Below are 20,138 nucleotides of genomic sequence, written 5' to 3' on the forward strand. Positions count from 1 at the left end.
TTTTTTTCCCATTCTTCATGGAGTTTTCCCCCCGTTTTTCACTGATTTTTCCCCATTTCTCACTGACTTTTTCCCCATTTTCCCCCATTTCTCACTGATATTTTCCCCCATTTTTCATGGATTTTTTCCAGATTTATCCCCATTTCCCACTGATTTTTCCCCATTTTTCATGGATTTCCCCCCCCCCGTTTCTTACTTATGTTTTTCCCCGATTTCTCATTGATTTCCCCCCCCCCTCCCCCCCCCCATTTCGCACTGATTTTTTACCCATTTTTCCCCATTTCTCACTGATTTCTTTCGCCATTTTTCATGGAATTTCCCCACCCATTTCTCACTGATTTTTCCCCCATTTCTCACGGATTTTTTCCCCACTTTCCCCCATTTCTCACTGATTTTTTCCCCCATTCTTCAGGGATTTTTTTCCCCATTTCTCAATTAACTTTTCCCCACTTTTCCCCGTTGCTCACTGATTTGTTCCCCCATTTTTCATGGATTTTTTTCCCCATTTCTCACTGATTTTTCCCCCCCATTCTTCATGATTTACAGGATACTCTATCGTTAATGGAAAGCAATTAAAGGAAGGGGGGAGGTTACCAGCCACCTGGTCAGCTCAGACAGCAGAGCTGCACACGCTTGTGAGAGCCTGTGAATTATAGCAGGACAAGACATTAAATATATTTACTGATTCTAAATATGCATATGCGGTAATACATGCATTTGGAAAACTATGGGGAAAAAAAGAGGTTTATTAAGCTGCAGAAGAAAGAAGAAAAAAATTGGTTTACAAGGGATGGCAAGCAGTGGATACCAAAAGCTCTAGCCTTACAATTGTTAAAACAACTTCATTAAAGGAGTCGTTCTGTGCCTTCTTTGGGGTGAGGAAAAAAGGCTGAGGGGGGCTCCGACGTGGTTTGGGGCACCCCAAGGTCCCTGGGAGAGGGAGCCGGGCTGCGCTGGAGGAGCAGGTGAGTCGGGCATGGGGGGGGGGGGTCATGGTGGGTGCCAGAACATTGAGAGGGAGGGGTGGGTGTAGAATGCATGAAAAACAGAACCTTAAAAAATAGCTAAATATAGTCTAAAAGGAATGTTTTATTGGTTTGTGTTTGGCTAGAGGTAGGGTTTTTTTATAGATACTGTAAATAGAAAAGATAAAGAATAAAAATATAGAAGCAAATATAAGAAACCAATATATAAATATATTACATTACATTATATTATGTTATGAAAATAGAAATATATAAATATTTAGACTTTAAAAGGAATGTTTTATTGTTTTTTATTTGGTTAGAGGAGGGTTTTTGAAAATAATATAGGCAAAAATATACAAATATGCAAAAATAGATACTGACATAAAATTATTATAACTATATATGCATATATATATGTAAGTATAAATCTATAGAAATAAATATAAATATAAAATACATGTATGTAGTATGTAATAGAAATAATTTATCGATTTTAATATGTTATATTAAATAGTATGTTATAATAGAATGTAAATAGCATCTAGTATATTAATATACTAGTAAAAACTACATTAAATAGTATATAAATATAGAATACACAATATAGACATATAAATCTACAGATATAAATATGAAAACTAAATAGAAAAATATATTCAAATATAATTTAAAATAATCGAGTTTTTTGTTTCTATTTGGTTAGAGGCAGAGCTTTTAAAGAAATAATATTAAAAACTATGAACCTACAAATATAGATGGATATACATAAAATAGAAATAACATTAGTAATATAAATCTATGTATATAATGAATAATAAAAGAATATTGTATATATGATAAATAGAATAGCAATTAAATTGAATATATGAAATAGGTATAGATTATGACTATAAATTAAATATTAAAAAATAGATGATTTCTATATATAAAAGGTTTTTTTTTTCATTTGGTCAGAGGCAGGGCATTTTTAGTTTGGGTCGGGGTTTTTTTGGGGCGTTCATTGAGAGGATTTTATGACGGGTGGGGACTCTGGTGCTTGGAACTCTCTCCCTTCTCTGGCTGTCCCTGACAGGGCGGCAGTGCCGGGCTGAGTTGGGCGGCAGTGCTGCCGCCGTGTGGACACAGGCGGGTACTGCACCGTGCCCCTCTCAGGATGGCGGAAGGGCCCGCGGGCCGGGACCCAGCCCTGCGGCAGCGCTCAAGATGGCGGCCTCTCTAGGACCCCGGCGGATAGGCGTTTACATAAAACGCCTGCCCGCGCTCGCCGGCGCCCTCACGCCCGCGGCACCGCGGACCGCGCGGCCGTTGTCGGCACGCTCTGACACGTCCGGGAAAATTGTCGGCGAGCGGATCGGCGTCGGCGATGTAATCAGGCATCTTATGCCTACACACCGGGGTCCTGATTTTTTCCCGCCCTTTCTGCCGCCATTTTTGGCAGGTCAGCCGGGGTGCCGCCCGAGGCGCCATTTTGAGAGTGCGGACACACTCAAGATGGCGGCCGGTTTAGGACCCCGGCGGATAGGCGTCTACATAAAACGCCTGCCCGCGCCCGTTGGCGCCCTCACGCCCGCGGCACCGCGGACCGCGCGGCCGTTGTCGGCACGCTCTGAAACGTCCGGGAAAATTGTCGGCGAGCGGATCGGCGTCGGCGATGTAATTAGGCATCTTATGCCTACACACCGGGGTCCTGATTTTTTCCCGCCCTTTCTGCCGCCATTTTTGGCAGGTCAGCCGGGGTGCCGCCCGAGGCGCCATTTTGAGAGTCCCGACACACTCAAGATGGCGGCCTCCCTAGGACCCCGGCGGATAGGCGTCTACATAAAACGCCTATCCGCGCCCGCCGGCATAAAAATAAATATGCATAAATATAAACATAGACATAAACATGCACAAACGTTAACCTGCATAGATATAAACATAAACATAAACATGCAAAACAATAATAATAAATATAAATATAAACATAAATAGAAATAGAAATACAAACATTAATAAAATCAGTGAGAAATGGGGTAAAATCAGTGAGAAATGGGGGGGAAAAACCATGAAAAATGATGGAAAAATCAGAGAGAAATGGGGGGAAAATCGGTGAGGAATGGGGAAAAAGATCAACGAAAAATTGGGAAAAATCAGTCAGAAGTGGGGGATAAAAATCAGTGAGAAATGGGGGGAAAAGTCGGTGAGAAATGGGGAAAAAATCAGTGATTAATGGGCGGGAAAATGCATGAAAAATGGGGGGAATAATTCAGAGAGAAATGGGGGCAAATATCAGTGAGAAATGGGGGGAAAATCAGGAAATATCCATGAAAATTGGGGGAAACATCCATGAAAAATGGCGGAAAAAATCAGTGAGAAATGGGGAAAAATGGGGAAAAAAATCCACGAAAAATGGGTGGAAAAATCCATGAAAAATCAACGGAAAAATCAGTGAGAAATGGGGAAAACATCATGGTGAAATGGGGCAAAAATCATTGAGAAATGGGGAAAAAAATCAGTGAGAAATGGGGAAAATTTGGGAAAAATCCACGAAAATTGCGGGGAAAAATGCTTGAAAAATTGGGGAAAAAATCCGAGAGAAAATCCCCGGGAATCCCCGGGAAAATCCCCCCGGAATCCCCGAGAAAATCCCCCGGAATTCCCCGGGAAAATCCCCCCGGAATCCCCTGGAAAATCCCCCTGAATTCCCCGAGAAACTCATCCCGGAATCCCCGTGATAATCCGTCCGCTATCCCCGAGAAAATCCCCCAGGAATCCCCCAGAAAATCTCCCCGAAATCCCCGGGATAATCTCCCCGGAATCCCCGAGAAAATCCCCCGGAATCCCCGGGAAAATCCCCCAGGAAAATCCCCAGGATAATCACCCCGGAATCCCCTGGAAAATCCCCTAGGAATCCCCGAGAAAATCCCCCCAGATTCCCCGGAAAATCCCCCCGGAATACTCTGCAATATCCCCCCGGAATCCCCTGGATAATCCCCCCGGAATCCCCGAGAAAATCCCCCTGGAATCTCCAGGAAAATGCCCCGGGAATACGCGAGAAAATCCCCCCGGAATCCCGTGGAAAATCCCCCCTGAATCCCCGAGAAAATCCCCCCGGAATCCCCGAGAAAATCCCCCCGGATTCCCCTGAAAATCCCTCGGAATTCCCCGGGAAAATCCTCCCGGAATCCACGAGAAAATCCTCCCGGAATCCACGAGAAAATCCGCCCGGAATCCCCGGGAAAATCCTCCAGAAATCCCCGAGAAAATCCCCCGGAGTCCCCGGGAAAATCAACCCGGAGTCCGATGGAAAATCCCCCCAGAATCCCCGAGAAAATCCCCCGGAATTCTCCTAGACAATCCCCCCGGACTCCCCGAGAAATTTCCCCCGGAATCCCCGGGAAAATAGCCCCCGGAATCCGCGAGAAAATCCCCCCGGAATCCAGGCGAAAATCCCCCAGAAATCCCTGTGAAAGCCCCCCCGGAATCCCCAAGAAAATCTCCCCGGAATCCCCGAGAAAATCCCCCTGGAATCTCCAGGAAAATGCCCCGGGAATACGCGAGAAAATCTCCCCGGAATCCCCGAGAAAATCCCCCCGGAATCCCCTGGAAAATCCCCCCTGAATCCCCGAGAAAATCCCCCCGGAATCCCCGAGAAAATCCCCCCGGATTCCCCTGAAAATCCCTCGGAATTCCCCGGGAAAATCCTCCAGAAATCCCCGAGAAAATCCCCCGGAGTCCCCGGGAAAATCAACCCGGAGTCCGATGAAAATCCCCCCGGAATCCCCGAGAAAATCCCCCGGAGTTCCCCTGGAAAATCCCCCCGGACTCCCCGAGAAATTCCTCCCGGAATCCCCGGGAAAATCCCCCCGGAATCCGCGAGAAAATCCCCCCGGAATCCAGGTGAAAATCCCCCAGAAATCCCCGTGAAAGCCCCCCCGGAATCCCCAAGAAAATCTCCCCGGAATCCCCGAGAAAATTCGCCCGTAATACTCGGGAAAATATGCCCGGAATCCCCTGGAAAATCCCCCCGGAATCCCCTGGATAATCCCCCCGGAATCCCCGACAAAATCCCCCCGGAATCCCCGGAAAATGCCCCCCGAATCCCCGGGATACTCACCCCGAGATCCCCGGGAAAATCCCCTGGAATTACCAGGGAAAATCCCCCCGCAATCCCAGGGAAAATCCCTCCGGACTCCCCGAAAAAATCCCCCCGGAATACTCGGGAAAATCCCCCCGGAATCCCCGAGAAAATCCCCCGGAATTTCCCGGGAAAATCACCCCGGAATCCCCGAGAAAATCCCCCGGAATTCCTCGTAAAATCCCCCCGGAATCCCCGGGAAAATCCCTCCGGACTCCCCGAAAAAATCCCCCGGAATACTCGGGAAAATCCCCCCGGAATCCCCGAGAAAATCCCCCGGAATTTCCCGGGAAAATCACCCCGGAATCCCCGAGAAAATCCCCCGGAATTCCTCGTAAAATCCCCCCGGGAATCCCCGAGAAAATCCCCCAGAATTTCCCGGGAAAATCACCCCGGAATCCCCGAGAAAATTCTCCCGAAATACTCGGCAAAATCCCCCAGGAATCCAGGAGAAAATACCCCGTAATCCCCATGAAAATCCCCCGGAATCCCCGCGAATATCCCCCCGGAATCCCCGGGAAAATCCCCATGAATTCCCCGGGAAAATAATCTCGGAATCCCCGAGAAAATCTCCCCGGAATCACCGAGATAATGGCCCCGGAATACCCGAGAACATCCCCCGGAATTGCCCGAGAAAATCATCCCGTAATCCCCGAGGAAATCCCCCCGGAACACTCGGGAAAATCCCCCCGGAATTCCTCGTAAAATCACCCCGGATACCCTGGGAAAATCCCTCCGGACTCCCCGAAAAATTCCCCCCGGAATACTCGGGAAAATCCCCCCGGAATCCCCGAGAAAATCCACCCGGAATCCCCTGGAAAATCCACCGGGAATTCCCCGGGAAATTCCTCGCTGAAACCCCTGGAAAATCCCCCCGGAATCCCGGAGAAAATCCCCCCGGAATTCCCCGGGAATATCCCCTCGGAATCCCCGGGAAAATCCCCCCGGACTCCCCGAAAAAATCCCCCCGGAATACTCGGGAAAATCCCCCCGGAATACTCCTGAAAATCCTCCCGGAATTCCCGAGAAAATCCCCCGGAATTCCCTGAGAAAATCGCCCCGGAATCCCAGTGAAAATCCCCCCGGAATCCCCGTGAAAATCCCCCCGGAATCCCCGCGAAAATAGCCCCAGACTCCCCGGCATAATCCCCACGAAATCCCCTGGAAAATCCCCCCGGAATTCCCCGGGAAAATCCCCACGAAATCCCCGAGAAAATCCCCTAGAATTACCCGGGAAAATCATCCTGGAATCCGCGAGAATATCCCCATGGTATCGCCGAGAAAACCCCCCCGGAATCCCCGGGAAAATCCCCCGGAATTCCTCGTAAAATCCCCCTGGAATCCCCGGGAAAATCTCTCCGGACTCCCCGACAAAATCCCCCCGGAATACTCGGGAAAATCCCCCCGGAATCCCCGAGAAAATCCCCCGGAATTTCCCGGGAAAATCACCCCGGAATCCCCGAGAAAATCCCCCGGAATTCCTCGTAAAATCCCCCCGGGAATCCCCGAGAAAATCCCCCAGAATTTCCCGGGAAAATCACCCCGGAATCCCCGAGAAAATCCCCCCGGAATACTCGGGAAAATCCCCCCGGAATACTCGGGAAAATCCCCCCGGAATACTCCTGAAAATCCTCCCGGAATTCCCGAGAAAATCCCCCGGAATTCCCTGAGAAAATCGCCCCGGAATCCCAGTGAAAATCCCCCCGGAATCCCCGTGAAAATCCCCCCGGAATCCCCGGGAAAGTCCCCCAAGAATCCCCTGGAAAATCCCCCAGGTATCCCCGATAAAATCCCCCTGGAATCCCCTGGATAATCCCCATGGAATCCCCTGGAAAATCCCCCAGGAATCCCCGAGAAAATATGCCCGGAATCCCCTGGAAAATCCCCCTGGAATCGCGGGGAAAAATCCCCCCGGATTTCCCGGGAAAAATCCCCCCGGAATCCCCGATAAAATCTCCCCGGAATCCCTGAGAAAATCCCCCCGGAATCCGCGAGAAAATATGCCCAGAATCCCCGATAAAATCCCCCCGGAATCCCCGGGAATATCCCCCAGGAATCCCCGATAAAATCCCCCCGGAATCCCCCAGAAAATCCCCCCGGAATCCCCGACAAAATCCCCCCGGAATTCCCGAGAAAATCCCCCCGGAATCCCCGGAAAATCCCCCCGGAATTCCGGTCCATTTCTGTAGGAGAATAGTTTGTAAGGATAGTGCAGAAGGCACTAGTTGCCAACGAGTTACAGCTGTACTGATTAGCAAGGAGTGGAAACAGCCTTGCCTGCCCAGTGAGGCTGGTTGTTATAAAAGCGTGGGTCAGCTGGCTGCCAGTTTCACTAAGCACAGCTCCAGCTGGAGGTGCAGAGCCTGCTGCAGTGTGAGCTGGAGCCTGCTGGCTGTGCTGCGAGGAGGAAGGGACACGTGGCCGTGCAAGGGATGGACAAGGTGAGAGGATGCTGTGTTTGGGACAGACAGGCTCAGGTGGCTGGGGAAGGGACAGGCTGGGGTTTAGCCAGTCGTACAGAGGAGAGGAGGAGTCGGTGCTGTGTGGAGCTGCCTGTGAGAAAAGGAGTCAGAGTTGCCTCAAAGAAATCTGTGGAGAGAAGGCATGAAAAGTGTGTAATGAAAGGCTAATGTTGGTGCCTGTCATGTCTGTCTTGATATAATTGCTACACGTTTTCTCGGAATGCTTGAATTTAGACATAAAATGAAAACTTTATTGTAAGAAAGGAATGCATTTCTCACCAAAGTGGTGTAGGGTGGGGGATCACAACTCCCAGATGGCCTGGAAGCGGAACGGCCACAGGGGTTACTGTAACTGGGCCTCCAGTACCAAAGCCCCAGTGGGTTTAAAGGCTAGAGCTGGGCTGGGATTAGCACGGGCTATGCAGCTGGGCTCATGCACAGGTCTGTCAGCACTCCTACCCGAGGACAGTCCCTCACCTAGGGAGAGGTTCTAGGCCTGGAGATGAGGCTGAGTTTGGGAAGGGTGATGAGGACATGGTTAGGGAGGGATGTAAATGCATATCAAAAGACTTAATTTTGAGGGGTGGCAAGCATTAGCTATAAACCAGTAAGTATTTACAGCTAAAGGCTGGAGGTGGGGGCTGTCTGAGGAGGACAGGACTGTTTAAGGCTGAAGTTGGAAGAGAAACCTTGGTGAAGCTTTTGCGTTAGAAACGGCCTCACCTGCCAAATCAGATTTTTGTCTTCAGGATTGCATGAGTGAGGATGCCACAGCCAAGGAAAAGGTTCAGGTTTGGGAGGCAAAGGCGAGTTAGGCAGGGCTGCAGGGCTGGGGCTTGGCTGTTTCCATACTGCTCAGGGCAGCAAAGGGTAGCTGGCTCACTGGGCCTTGGATCTAGAACTCTTTCTGGAACAAGGTGGAGAGCTGAGGTTCATGCAAGGGGCCAGGAATTCTTTGTCTGACTGGAAAATGCCAGAGGGGCAGTGTGTGACTCGGATAGGATGATATGTTCGTCTGGCGAGAGTCACAAAAGAATATTTTGGTTTACTGATAACTGGGCAGCTCAGAAGTTACTACTTGACTTAGTTGCTGCTCCCATCTGTTGCACACATAAACAGAGCAAAGCAGATGAATTCTCTCGGAGCCTGAGGTCTTTGACTGGCCCTCCAAAAATGCTGCCCGCTAAAAAACAGACGTGGGGGAGGAAAGTTGTCAGATACAATAGAGCAAGAAAAGGACACGGGCTTCAAAGTGCCCTCCAGCAGACCATGGAAGTGACGTGTCTGGAAGTGAAACCAGCAGTCTGCTTCCCCAGCCTCCTGGAAGCCTCTAACAGCTACACAGGCAGTGAGGGGAGAGAACAATTCAACCTAAAAATAATTTTCAGTAGCGTTCTGCACTGCTGTTAAAAATACTGCAACCAGGGAATGTGGTGTGGTGATAACTATTAGGCCTGTAAGTCTGGTAACTGGGGCTTTTAGCTCAAACATCTCGGTATGGCTACTTTGAGCCTTGTAAAAGCTGCGTTAAGTCCAATTTCTTGGGTAGTTCTACTAGCTCTAGCCTTGCTTTTCATCCCCTCAGTAACAAAGCAACTCCCTCTCGAGAATGTTATTTACTTTCCATATGATGTGCCTACCAATTTCTGGAATTGCAAATGTCTTTGGATACATGCGTAAATTTAAGTTTCAAGAAAGCTGTCAAGCTAAAACAAAGGCTTGCCATAATGCAGAAGAAAATGTTTTATGGAAGAACTGAGAGGTCCCTACCTGGGCATAGAATTTGCTATACTAAGGTGTGTTCCAAACGGATCTGCCATCTAAACAAGCAGAAAAATAGTTGGAATGTAGTGAGTTCAATTGAACTATTGCTAGAAATAGGAATTATTAGCAGAGCTTGGAGCATGATATCACTAGCAGCAGTAAGACGCTTTTAGCTTGCTTCTCATCAATTACTTGTAAAAAGCATTTGTACCTAGTGTGTAGCAATTAATATTTCCCCATTTTCTTCCCCCCCGCCCCCCAGTCTCAGGTACTCCTTTTATTTTACCCTTTTCTGTCTTGTAACATCACCTTCCTTTATTTTATTCTATCTTCTGTTCTCAGAACATCGCAGCATCCTCTGTCAATGTGAAAGCATTTGTTCATCCTGTCTTGGAATGGCTGTCAATGTTGCCCTCTTCTGGATCACTTTTTTTTTTTTTTTTTTTTTTTTTTTTTTTTTTTTTTAACAATATGTTGCTAAATGTCAGGAAAATTAATCCACAAACACCAGCGGTTTATGTCCAAAAAGGAAACAGAGGAGTCCTTTTTGCTTTATTCGAATAAAGGGAGAGGCCATGGGACATTCCCCTGGGATCTCTCAAATTTTTGGAGGACGCAGCCTCCTTTTTATCCTATTTTCCCGGCCGCATTTCCCTCTCTCTTTTCCCATTGGCTGAGGTACTTGAGAGGCACAGACTTCCCGGAACGCCTGATACCTGAAATTCCCCTCTAATGTATAACCCTCCCTTTTAATTTTTAATTCTTATAGAATTCATAGTTTCCCCCCGTTGCTTCTTTCATCTTTCGATATCCAATTTCATTTATCAGCAGCCCTGCAGTTTGTTTGTAAAGGCAACTATCTCTTTCCATTCATCAATCAGTGGAATCCATCCCATTGTTTCTTTTATCTCTCAGTGCTAGCCTTATCTACAGGCTGATCCACAGCTCATTTGTAAAGACAAATTCAACATTCCTCTCAGCTAATAAATGAGAAGTTAGCTGAAAAAAGTAAAAACTGGATTTTTTTTCTGGTGTGTGTCGGACAATACAGTGGAGAGAATTTGCGGGAGGATGATCGAGGATATCCTATTATAATATCGTTCTCGGACATTTTACTATTTTAGATCATCAGTTGTATTCTGAAAGAAATCTATTTTAATGATATGTGTACGTTTGCACGAAGTTACAGTTAAATATAGCTTGCGGCTGGGCTCTTTAATGACTAGGGGTATTTTTGGTTTTAATTCAATATTTTATGCTTGTGGTGTGTAGTGTGCTGATTTATTTTTTAATGTTATTTACTACGTGCGCTTTTGTTTTTGAGTGAAGGTAACTTTCTGGATGGCTTTGTATTTGAGGCAGAATGAATTGAAGTAGGTTTTTAAAACTGATTTTTCATATGTACGATGGGGAGTTTAGTAGGGGCAGCTCTGATGGTGGGGGCTTGGTTGTTAATTTTATCAGACGGCTTTTGTTAGATACAGCTTTTAATTCTGGAAAGTTTTTTTTTCTAATGTCGTGCTTTGAAGGTGGTTTTCGAGGATGTATGGTATAGCTTTGTTTTGTTTGTAGATGGTGTATGATAAGGGCTATGGTCTATTTATCTAATGCCATGTTTTTTCATTCAGGTGTTGATAAGGGAGTTCTTGAATGGCGTTTTGTGTTGTTTTTGTTTTTGGTGGGGCGTTGTTTTTAAAGGATACCTTGATAAGGTTTGCCGATGGCGTTCTAGCCTGTAGCATAAGGCATAGGGTAGTTTTTGAATTATTTTGTGGTGGCTTTGATTCTTGCCAGTATGTAGTGTTTGTTTGAGGTAATGCTGTGTAGCTAATTTCTGTTTTCTTATTAATATTAGAATTGGAGTGTTGTAGTATATGGGCTGTTATTATATCCTAGGGGTTCTATTTATTTGGTTTGATTGTTTTCTAGTTATGGATAATTTTTCTCAAAAAACCATTTTCAGAATTTCAGGCGTGACACAAAAGAACACTCAGATTGCTGGAAGGGAAACGTGTGCCCAGATTGTCTCGAAGCAGTGCTGCTGTCGGTTCTCGTTCAGTTGTGTCTTCTGAAAATGAGACTGTTGTATTCATTGCGCTGTGCTAAACACTTGTCATTCTCCCAATGCCAGGAAACAGATGAAGCTTGAAGAAAGAGGAAGGAATTTGGAAGCGTACAAACAAGCTGAGAAGAGGTTCAGAGATCAGGGTGCTCACTGGCAGCAGGGGCTGGGGTTAGGGCTGAGCAGGAGCAAAGCCGGAGCACATCAACCTCACCTCGTGTTTTCTCGGGGGCTTTATGGCCCTGGCAAGAGAGAGATGTTCACTGACGAGTCCCAGGCCGAGCCGTGAGCACAGCATGTTGTGTTGGAGCTGGGGTTTTTTTTTGAGACGTTCAGCAGCCACACTCTCTAGTCAAGAGTCCTGAGGTTTGTTGCTGCTCCACTTTCATCCTCATATCCAGCTTCCAGCCCTTTTCTTCTCTCTGTCCAGTGTGTCTTTTGTGTTCCTTTCTTGTCCTGTGTGCTCCCCATCCCATTCCCGTTCCCTACGGAGGGGGAGGGTGTGGAGACTGGGGGCTCCGACGTGGTTTGGGGCACCCCAAGGTCCCTGGGAAAGGGAGCCGGGCTGCGCTGGAGGAGCAGGTGAGTCGGGCATGGGGGGGGGGGGGGGGGGTCGGGTCATGCTGGGTGCCAGAACATTGAGAGGGAGGGGTGGGTGTAGAATGCATGAAAAACAGAACCATAAAAAATACCTAAATATAGTCTAAAAGGAATGTTTAAATGCTTTTTATTTGGGTAGAGGCACGGTTTTTATAGCTAATATAAAAATAAAATATAAAGAATAGAACTAGATTGGTATACATGTAAAATATAATGAAATATAAGTAGCAAATATCTATGAAAAATCTAGTGTATAACAGAAATAATGCAAATATAAGAATATGTATAAATATAAAATAGAGCTATGAGAATGGGAATAAGAATGGGGTAAAACATCAGTGAGAAATGGAAAAAAAACACATGAAAAATGGTGGGAAAATCAGTGAGAAATGGAGAAAAATCAGTGAAAAACGGGGGGGGAATCTTTGAAAAATGGGGAAAAAAATCAGTGAGAAATGGGGGAAAAAAAATCCATGAAAAATGGGGGAATAAATCAGTGAGAAACGGGGAAAAGTGGGGGAAAAAATAATTGAGAAATGGGGGAAAAAATCAGTGAGAAATGGGGGAAAAAATCCGTGACGAATGGCGGGAAAAGTCATTAAGAAATGGGGGAAAAATCAGTGAGAAACAGGGAAAAAAATCAATGAGAAATGGGGGAAAATTTGGGACAAAATCAGTGGTAAATGGGGGAAAAGTCGATGAAAAATGGGGGAATATTCAGTGAGAAATGGGGGGGGAATCAGTGAGAAATGGGGAAAAAATCCATGGAAAACAGGGAAACAATCCATGGGCAATGGCGGGAACAGAGCAAGCTGTTGTCGCTCGTGCTGTGGTGGCCGATGCTGTGGGGAAAAAATAAGTGAAAAATGGGGGCAATAATCAGTGATAAATGGGGAGAAAAATCAGTGATTAATGGGCGGAAAAATGCATGAAAAATGGAAGGAAAAATTCAGAGAGAAATGGGGGCAAATATCAGTGATAAATGGGGAAAAAAAGTCAGTGATTAATGGGGGGAAAAATGCATGGAAAATGGGGGGAAAATTCAGAGAGAAATGGGGGCAAAAATCAGTGAGCAATGGGGGGGAAAATCGGGAAATATCCATGGAAAAATGGGGGGAAAAAATCAGTGAGAAATGGGGGAAACATCATGGTGAAATGGGGAAAAAAAATCTTTGATAAATTGGGGAAACAAATCATTGAGAAAGGGGGGAAAAAAATCAGTGAGAAATGGGGAAAATATGGGAAAAAATCCACGAAAATTGCGGGAAAAAAATGCATGAAAAATTGGGGAAAAATCAGTAAGAAATGGGGGAAAAAATCCATGAAAAATGGCGGGAAAAATCAGATCGGCGATCGATAGCTAATGCGTGCCTATGGATTAGATCGGCGATCGATTGATCACGACTACCGATCGATTATATCGGCGTTCGATTGCTAATGCCTGCCGATCGATTAGATCGGCGATCGATTGATCGCGCCTGCCGATCGATTAGATCGGCGATCGATTGCTAATGCCTGCCGATCGATTATATCGGCGATCGATTGATCGCGCCTGCCGATCGATTATATCGGCGTTCGATTGCTAATGCCTGCCGATCGATTATATCGGCGTTCGATTGCTAATGCCTGCCGATCGATTAGATCGGCGATCGATTGATCGCGCCTGCCGATCGATTAGATCGGCGATCGATTGCTAATGCCTGCCGATCGATTAGATCGGCGATCGATTGATCGCGCCTGCCGATCGATTATATCGGCGTTCGATTGCTAATGCCTGCCGATCGATTAGATCGGCGATCGATTGATCGCGCCTGCCGATCGATTATATCGGCGTTCGATTGATCGCGCCTGCCGATCGATTAGATCGGCGATCGATTGATCGCGCCTGCCGATCGATTATATCGGCGTTCGATTGCTAATGCCTGCCGATCGATTAGATCGGCGATCGATTGATCGCGCCTGCCGATCGATTATATCGGCGATCGATTGATCGCGCCTGCCGATCGATTAGATCGGCGATCGATTGCTAATGCCTGCCGAGCGATTAGATCGGCGATCGATTGCTAATGCCTGCCGAGCGATTAGATCGGCGATCGATTGATCGCGCCTGCCGATCGATTAGATCGGCGATCGATTGATCGCGCCTGCCGATCGATTAGATCGGCGTTCGATTGATCGCGCCTGCCGATCGATTAGATCGGCGATCGATTGATCGCGCCTGCCGATCGATTAGATCGGCGAGCGATTGCTAATGCCTGCCGATCGATTGCTAATGCACACTATTTGCACACTCCTTGGACACCCTTTGCACTCATACAGAGGCAGGAGGTTTCTCCGTTCTGGTCGGGGTTTTTTGGGGCGTTCATTCTGGGGGATTTCCTCAAGGATTGGGACACTCCTTGATTCCATCCCTTGCCTGTCTCCCAAGCGCCACCCTGTGGGCAGAGCGCGGTACTGCGCGCCTGCCTCTCCCAAGATGGCGGCTCGGGTGTCGCTCCCCGACCTTCTAACTCTGGCTGCAAAAGGAGGGTGGCACAGCAAGGAGCCCGCTCGCTCTAGTGGGATGCCTGCGCACGACGCCGACACCGATCCCACGGGTGCGATTTTCGGCGGCGTTTCCGATCGTGCGGACATCTCCTTCAGCCCGCTTCGGCCCGGGGAAGAGGGGCGGGGCCGCCAGCGATGGTCCCGGCGCAGCCCGGGCAGGCTCGGGGCGGAGCCGGGGCTTGGCGAGGCGGGGCACGGAGGTCCCGGGGACGGGACCGGGCGGGGCCGGGGCGGTGCTTTAGGGGCGGTCCCCAGTGGTCCCAGGCGGCACCGGGGGCGGGGCCGGGTGATCCCGGAGCGGTACCGAGCTGTGCTGGGGACGGTGCTGCAGGGGCGGTGCCGGGCCCGCCTCAGGGTGATTGAATGCCCAGAAATCGCCTTCTCTGCCCCGTGCTCACAGTGAGCTGCGGGCTGCAGCGTGCTGTCGGAGCTCCGCACACAGCACGGATTTGGGCTTCCCCTCCTCTCAAACCCTCTCCCCCTTCTTCCTCCTCCTCCTCTTCCTCTTTGTCCTCTGTCACTGCTGAGGCTCTGGAAAGAACTGAAATTCTGCAGGGAGAGATGTCCTCTCGTGGCCCCAGGGACTGCCTCGGCACGCGCCACGAGCGCCTCCGGCCCCTGCCTTCTCCTGCTTGAAAAGATCACCTGGAGCCCGAGCTCGGGGGGGTGAAATCAGCTGAAATCCAGGTAACTCTGTCAAGTGCCCCCCAGGGACATCGGCGGGGCTGGGGGATGAGGGTTTGAAACAGCAAATTCTTTGGAATATACACCTGTCCCTGTGCCGATGCTGCTGAGCTTCCTGCCACAGTATATCCCCACTCCATGAGGCGCTGTGAGGTTATGGCAGTGGGAATTGAGCAGGGAATTCGGGGCTATGGGCATAATTCACGGGAGCTAGCAAAGCTGACAGCCAACCCCAAATCGGGGCACAGCACAGAGAACAATCTGTGTGCTGCCCTGTCAGCTCAAGCTCCTGGGCTGGCAAGTATTGGGAGTTAAATGTATGGAATTACACAAATCACAGCAACTGGCATCACCCAGAGGGACAATCCAAGGCCCAAACAATTCCTCCACAGTCCACTCTGGGAAAAACACCCTGTGCCTGCCAGGAGCTCTGACCCTGCTTTTCCTACCAGCTCCTGAGCAGTGTCAGGGCCACCACGACGCCTTTAAAATCCAGATAAACCCCAAATCCTACACAGTGATTAATCCAAAGAAAGTACTGAATTGTTGTCATTAAAAGCTCAAAACTCATTAAGAATTCTATGACAACAGTGTAATGGACTCCCAGGAACCTCATGAATGCTCTCGGTTTCGTTTTTGTGTATTTTTACTCCCTCATTTGGCAGCTTGTAAAACTTATCCTGGAATTCAGAGGTCAAGCAGGATCGACTTTGGATTGACCTTCACCTCTGGTCCCACTTTGTGCAAACACAACTCGTGCCCAGGTGGGTGAACTCATCACCTCAGCTTTTCACTCCAGAGTATCCCCTCCTTATTTCCCTGTAGATGAACTCAGATCCACTCCTCACCTCCACTGGTCATCCAAGCGTCCATTCTGTTCCCCACAGGCCCTGGTGGCCCCAGGGAGCTCCCTTGGCCTTTCTCCTGCCCCTCTGCAGCCCGAGGTCGCTACACAAACAGTTCTTGTGTCCCCTCTAAATGACCCCGGGTTTTCTGCTCAATGAATGGCATGACCCGTGCCCACTGCTCATGATTCACCCAACCAAAATCAAGAGCAAATGTTGCTTGGGCTTTAAGAACTTGAAATAACTCTGAAGCAAAAGAAATCACCTTTTTCTTCTGGTTTTTATTTTTATTTTTTCATTTAAGATGCTGGACTTGCCTCTGTGGATGTGTGCTGAGCTCTCACTGCAGGGGACTGTCAGGCCTGAATGGCTGTGAGTTCGTGTTCTTCTCAGTAGGGAATCAGAAATTATTCTTAGACCATAGAATTGTTTTCTGAAACCTTTCCCCTTTCCTCTTTGTGCCTTTGAATTTTTCAGCTGTTCCCTGTTGTCACTTCCCCTGCCTGACTTCTGTGCAGCTCCTAGCTGGGAAAAACTGGGAAAACTTAGGGGGTACAGAGGTGGAATTTTTGGCTGGATTTTCCTAACATTTCTAATTTTGCTGAACTTATTTCCCCAGTGAGAAGAGCACGAACTCACAGCCATGCAGGCCTGACAGTCACTGCGGGAAATCTGACACAGTATTAATAAGTAACCTTTCCTGAGAGCAGTCACCACCCCAGTCCTCCAGCCTTGTCAAATGTTTGCAATGAATGGAGCCAAGTTCTAATCCTTAATCTAAATTTATGTCAGCTTTTGTTAGAAAGATACCGGACAGTAAATCATACAAGAGAATTTAAAAATTGCACAAAGAATAGCCGGCCCAGACCAAACCCAACCGCCCCCATCAGTGCTCCACCCCAATTTTGGGAGAAACAGTGATACAGTTTATAAATACTCTCCTTCCACACTATTCAGTCCTTCACCGCACATCCCCAGAGAGGAGTCCCTCAGACCTTGCTCCCCTGAACACCAGGAGAGCTGGAGTTTCACCCAGATCCCACATTCCCATGGCAGTTAATCCCAGCAGGGAGGCAAAGAGGAACCCTGCATCCTCTGACATAGCCCACAGCACGGGCAGCACCAGGAGCCCTCCAGGCTCAGACCTCTGGTGCTGAAGCCTCTGGGCTTTGGCTGCTCAAACACCACAGCTCTTGGCAAAGATGGCAGGAGAGTCGTGATTCTTCCTGTCCTGAAAGAGAGGAGGAAAAGAAAATTAAGTCGACTGCAGAAGGATTCCAGCTCTCAACTTCTGCTCTGATTCCTCACTCTGGGGTTTTATCCATGACAAGTGACACCAATTCAGAGTGCCCTTTTCCAGCATTTTTATTCCTAACTATTTCAGACATTAAAAGGATGCTCATTTCTCTTATTGTATTCTTTGCTTAATTTTATTAGCGGCATTTTCATCCCAGACCCCACTTGTCAGTTCTTCAATCCTTTAGCACTGGACTTGGCACAAAGGGATACCCGTGGTGCTGCATCACAAGAAATCCCAAAGAGAAACCCCTTCCAAACCTGACGGAGAAAGCTTTCAAGGCACTCCAGAACACAGACAGCTTTTCCTGCCTTGTCAGGCCACACCAATTCTGTCCCATCCACCTGAACTGTGCAGGTGAGGAAAAGGCTTTCCTTGCTCCTCGGGAATCACTGTCTGAGACCACGGATGTCCATCCTGGGCAGCACCTGGAAACAACGTGGGAAAGGCAAAATGAGAGTGTTTTCTATCAGAAAATTACTACTACTAATAAAAATAATATCAGAACTTCTGGACAAATTTAGTAACATCACTTTGATATGAGAAATACAGGCCATGCCCATCCTTCTAGCCCAGGTGAAAACAGGAAGGAGAACTAGAGGAAAAGCAGAGTCCCTTATTTGATCTCTGGACACAAACTGAGGCCTTTTCCCTGTGAAACCAAACTCACCCTTCCAGGGTTCCTGAGATCAGCTACGAGGAGGCTTTTGGCACTCCAAGAGCAGCTGGGTCACAGCTGGATGCGGCTTGGGTCTGGGAGACACCGTGCTCCTTCTGGAATTATAGCACGCAAATGCCTGCTCCTGGCCCCGGGCCCGGAGATAAAATCTGTGGGGTTTTTCCCTGTGCAACATTGTTCACCCCTCCCAGGTTCCTGAGATCTGCACAGAGGAGGCTTTGGGCACCCCAAAGGCAGCCAGGGTTACAGGTGGGGGCAGCTTGGGGCTGGGAGAAATCCTCATCCATTTGGAATTTTATCAGGCAGAAACCTGGCTGGGTGCACAGGTCTCTGGACACGACCAGTGGCCCTTTCCCCTGTGAAACAAAACTCACCCTGCCAGGCTCCTGAGACCACTTAGGAGGAGGGGTTTGACTCTCCAAGAGCAGTCGCCACGAGAGATGCTCACACAGAAGGCCATGCAGAAGAGGAAACGAGCGCACCCGCAGCCCCCCAAGGCGCGCCCCAACGCCCCAGACCCGGCACTGCCAGCTCGGGCAGTCCCATAAAGCATCCCCCGCCTCCGCAGCGGCGGGACAGGCGGGGCCCGGGGTCCCCGGGTCCGCACGGGCAGTCCCCGCGTCCCGGCCGGTCCCGAGGGCCCCGAGGAAACCGAGCGTGCCCGGAGGCGCGGCAGGACGGCAGCGCAGCGCCGCCTGGCGGCGGAGCAGGAGAGCAGCGCCGGGCCCCATGGCAGTATCGGTACCCGTGCGCCCCCTGCTGTCCGCGGCGATGCAGCGCCCGATGCCGAGTTCCACGCCCGTGCCGCCGAGGGAGAGGGGCACCGCTGGCTGGGGCCTCCCCGCCGACACGGACAGAAGCCGAAGCAGAAGCCCCGGTGCCATTGGCGGCCCCTACCCAGCGGGCCGGGCTCCGCACGGGCCCGCGGCCCCGCGCGGTATCGGGTCGTCCCGCTCCCGTCTTCGTCGCACCCGGGCCCTGCTCCTGGCATGAAGCGCGTCACCGCCCCGCGCCGTCCCGCCCCCCGCGCGTCATCGCGTGCGTTCGGCGGCCCGCCCCGGGGGCGGTGCCGGGGGCGCTACCCGGGGCGGTGCCGGGGCAGTGCCGGGGGCGGCACCGGGGGCGGTGCCGGGGGCGTTCCCGGTCGCCGTGCCGGGGTAGCCCGGGGAGCGGTTCCGGGAGCGGTTCGGGGGGCGGTGCCGATTGCAGTCCCGGTCACTGTCCCCAGTCCCCGTCCCCAGTCCTGGTCCCGGTCCCAGTCCCCGGTTCCGGTCCCCGATCCTGGTCCCAGTCCCAGTTCCCCGTCCCGGAACCCGATCACGGTCCTGGTCCCAGTCCCCAATCCCGGTCCTGGTCCCTGTCTCCAGTCCCCGTCCCCGATCCCGGTCCCGGTCCCTGTCTCCAGTCCCCGTCCCCGATCCCGGTTCCGGTCCCTGTCCCAGGTCCCCGTCCGCGATCCCGGTCCCTGTCCCATTTCCCCGTCCCGGTCCCCGATCCCAGTCCCGGTCCACGTCCCCGATCCCGATTTTTCCCCCCCTTTCACACTGATTTTTCCCCCGATTTATCAATGATTTTTTTCCCCATTTTTTTCCCATTTCTCACTGATATTTCCCCCCATTTTTCAGGGATTTTTTCCCCCATTTCTCACTGATTTTTTTTTCCCATTCTTCATGGAGTTTTCCCCCCGTTTTTCACTGATTTTTCCCCATTTCTCACTGACTTTTTCCCCATTTTCCCCCATTTCTCACTGATATTTTCCCCCATTTTTCATGGATTTTTTCCAGATTTATCCCCATTTCCCACTGATTTTTCCCCATTTTTCATGGATTTCCCCCCCCCCCGTTTCTTACTTATGTTTTTCCCCGATTTCTCATTGATTTCCCCCCCCCCTCCCCCCCCCCCATTTCGCACTGATTTTTTACCCATTTTTCCCCATTTCTCACTGATTTCTTTCGCCATTTTTCATGGAATTTCCCCACCCATTTCTCACTGATTTTTCCCCCATTTCTCACGGATTTTTTCCCCACTTTCCCCCATTTCTCACTGATTTTTTCCCCCATTCTTCAGGGATTTTTTTCCCCATTTCTCAATTAACTTTTCCCCACTTTTCCCC

General features: G+C 49.5%; 1 long non-coding RNA gene across 1 annotated transcript; it reads right to left on the reverse strand.

Annotated features, from left to right (window-relative positions):
• Positions 1-16,312: 16,312 nt before the first annotated feature.
• On the reverse strand, positions 16,313-17,775 carry LOC148217840 (uncharacterized). Its single transcript, XR_015800704.1, has 2 exons — positions 17,607-17,775; positions 16,313-17,280 (listed from the first exon to the last, which is right to left on the reverse strand). It is a non-coding gene; the product is annotated as an uncharacterized LOC148217840 (long non-coding RNA).
• Between the last annotated feature and the right edge of the window lie 2,363 nt (positions 17,776-20,138).

Source organism: Sturnus vulgaris, unplaced genomic scaffold (genome assembly GCF_052056855.1).
Source record: "Sturnus vulgaris isolate bStuVul1 unplaced genomic scaffold, bStuVul1.hap1 Scaffold_2056, whole genome shotgun sequence".
In the NCBI taxonomy this organism is placed as follows: Eukaryota; Metazoa; Chordata; class Aves; order Passeriformes; family Sturnidae; genus Sturnus; species Sturnus vulgaris.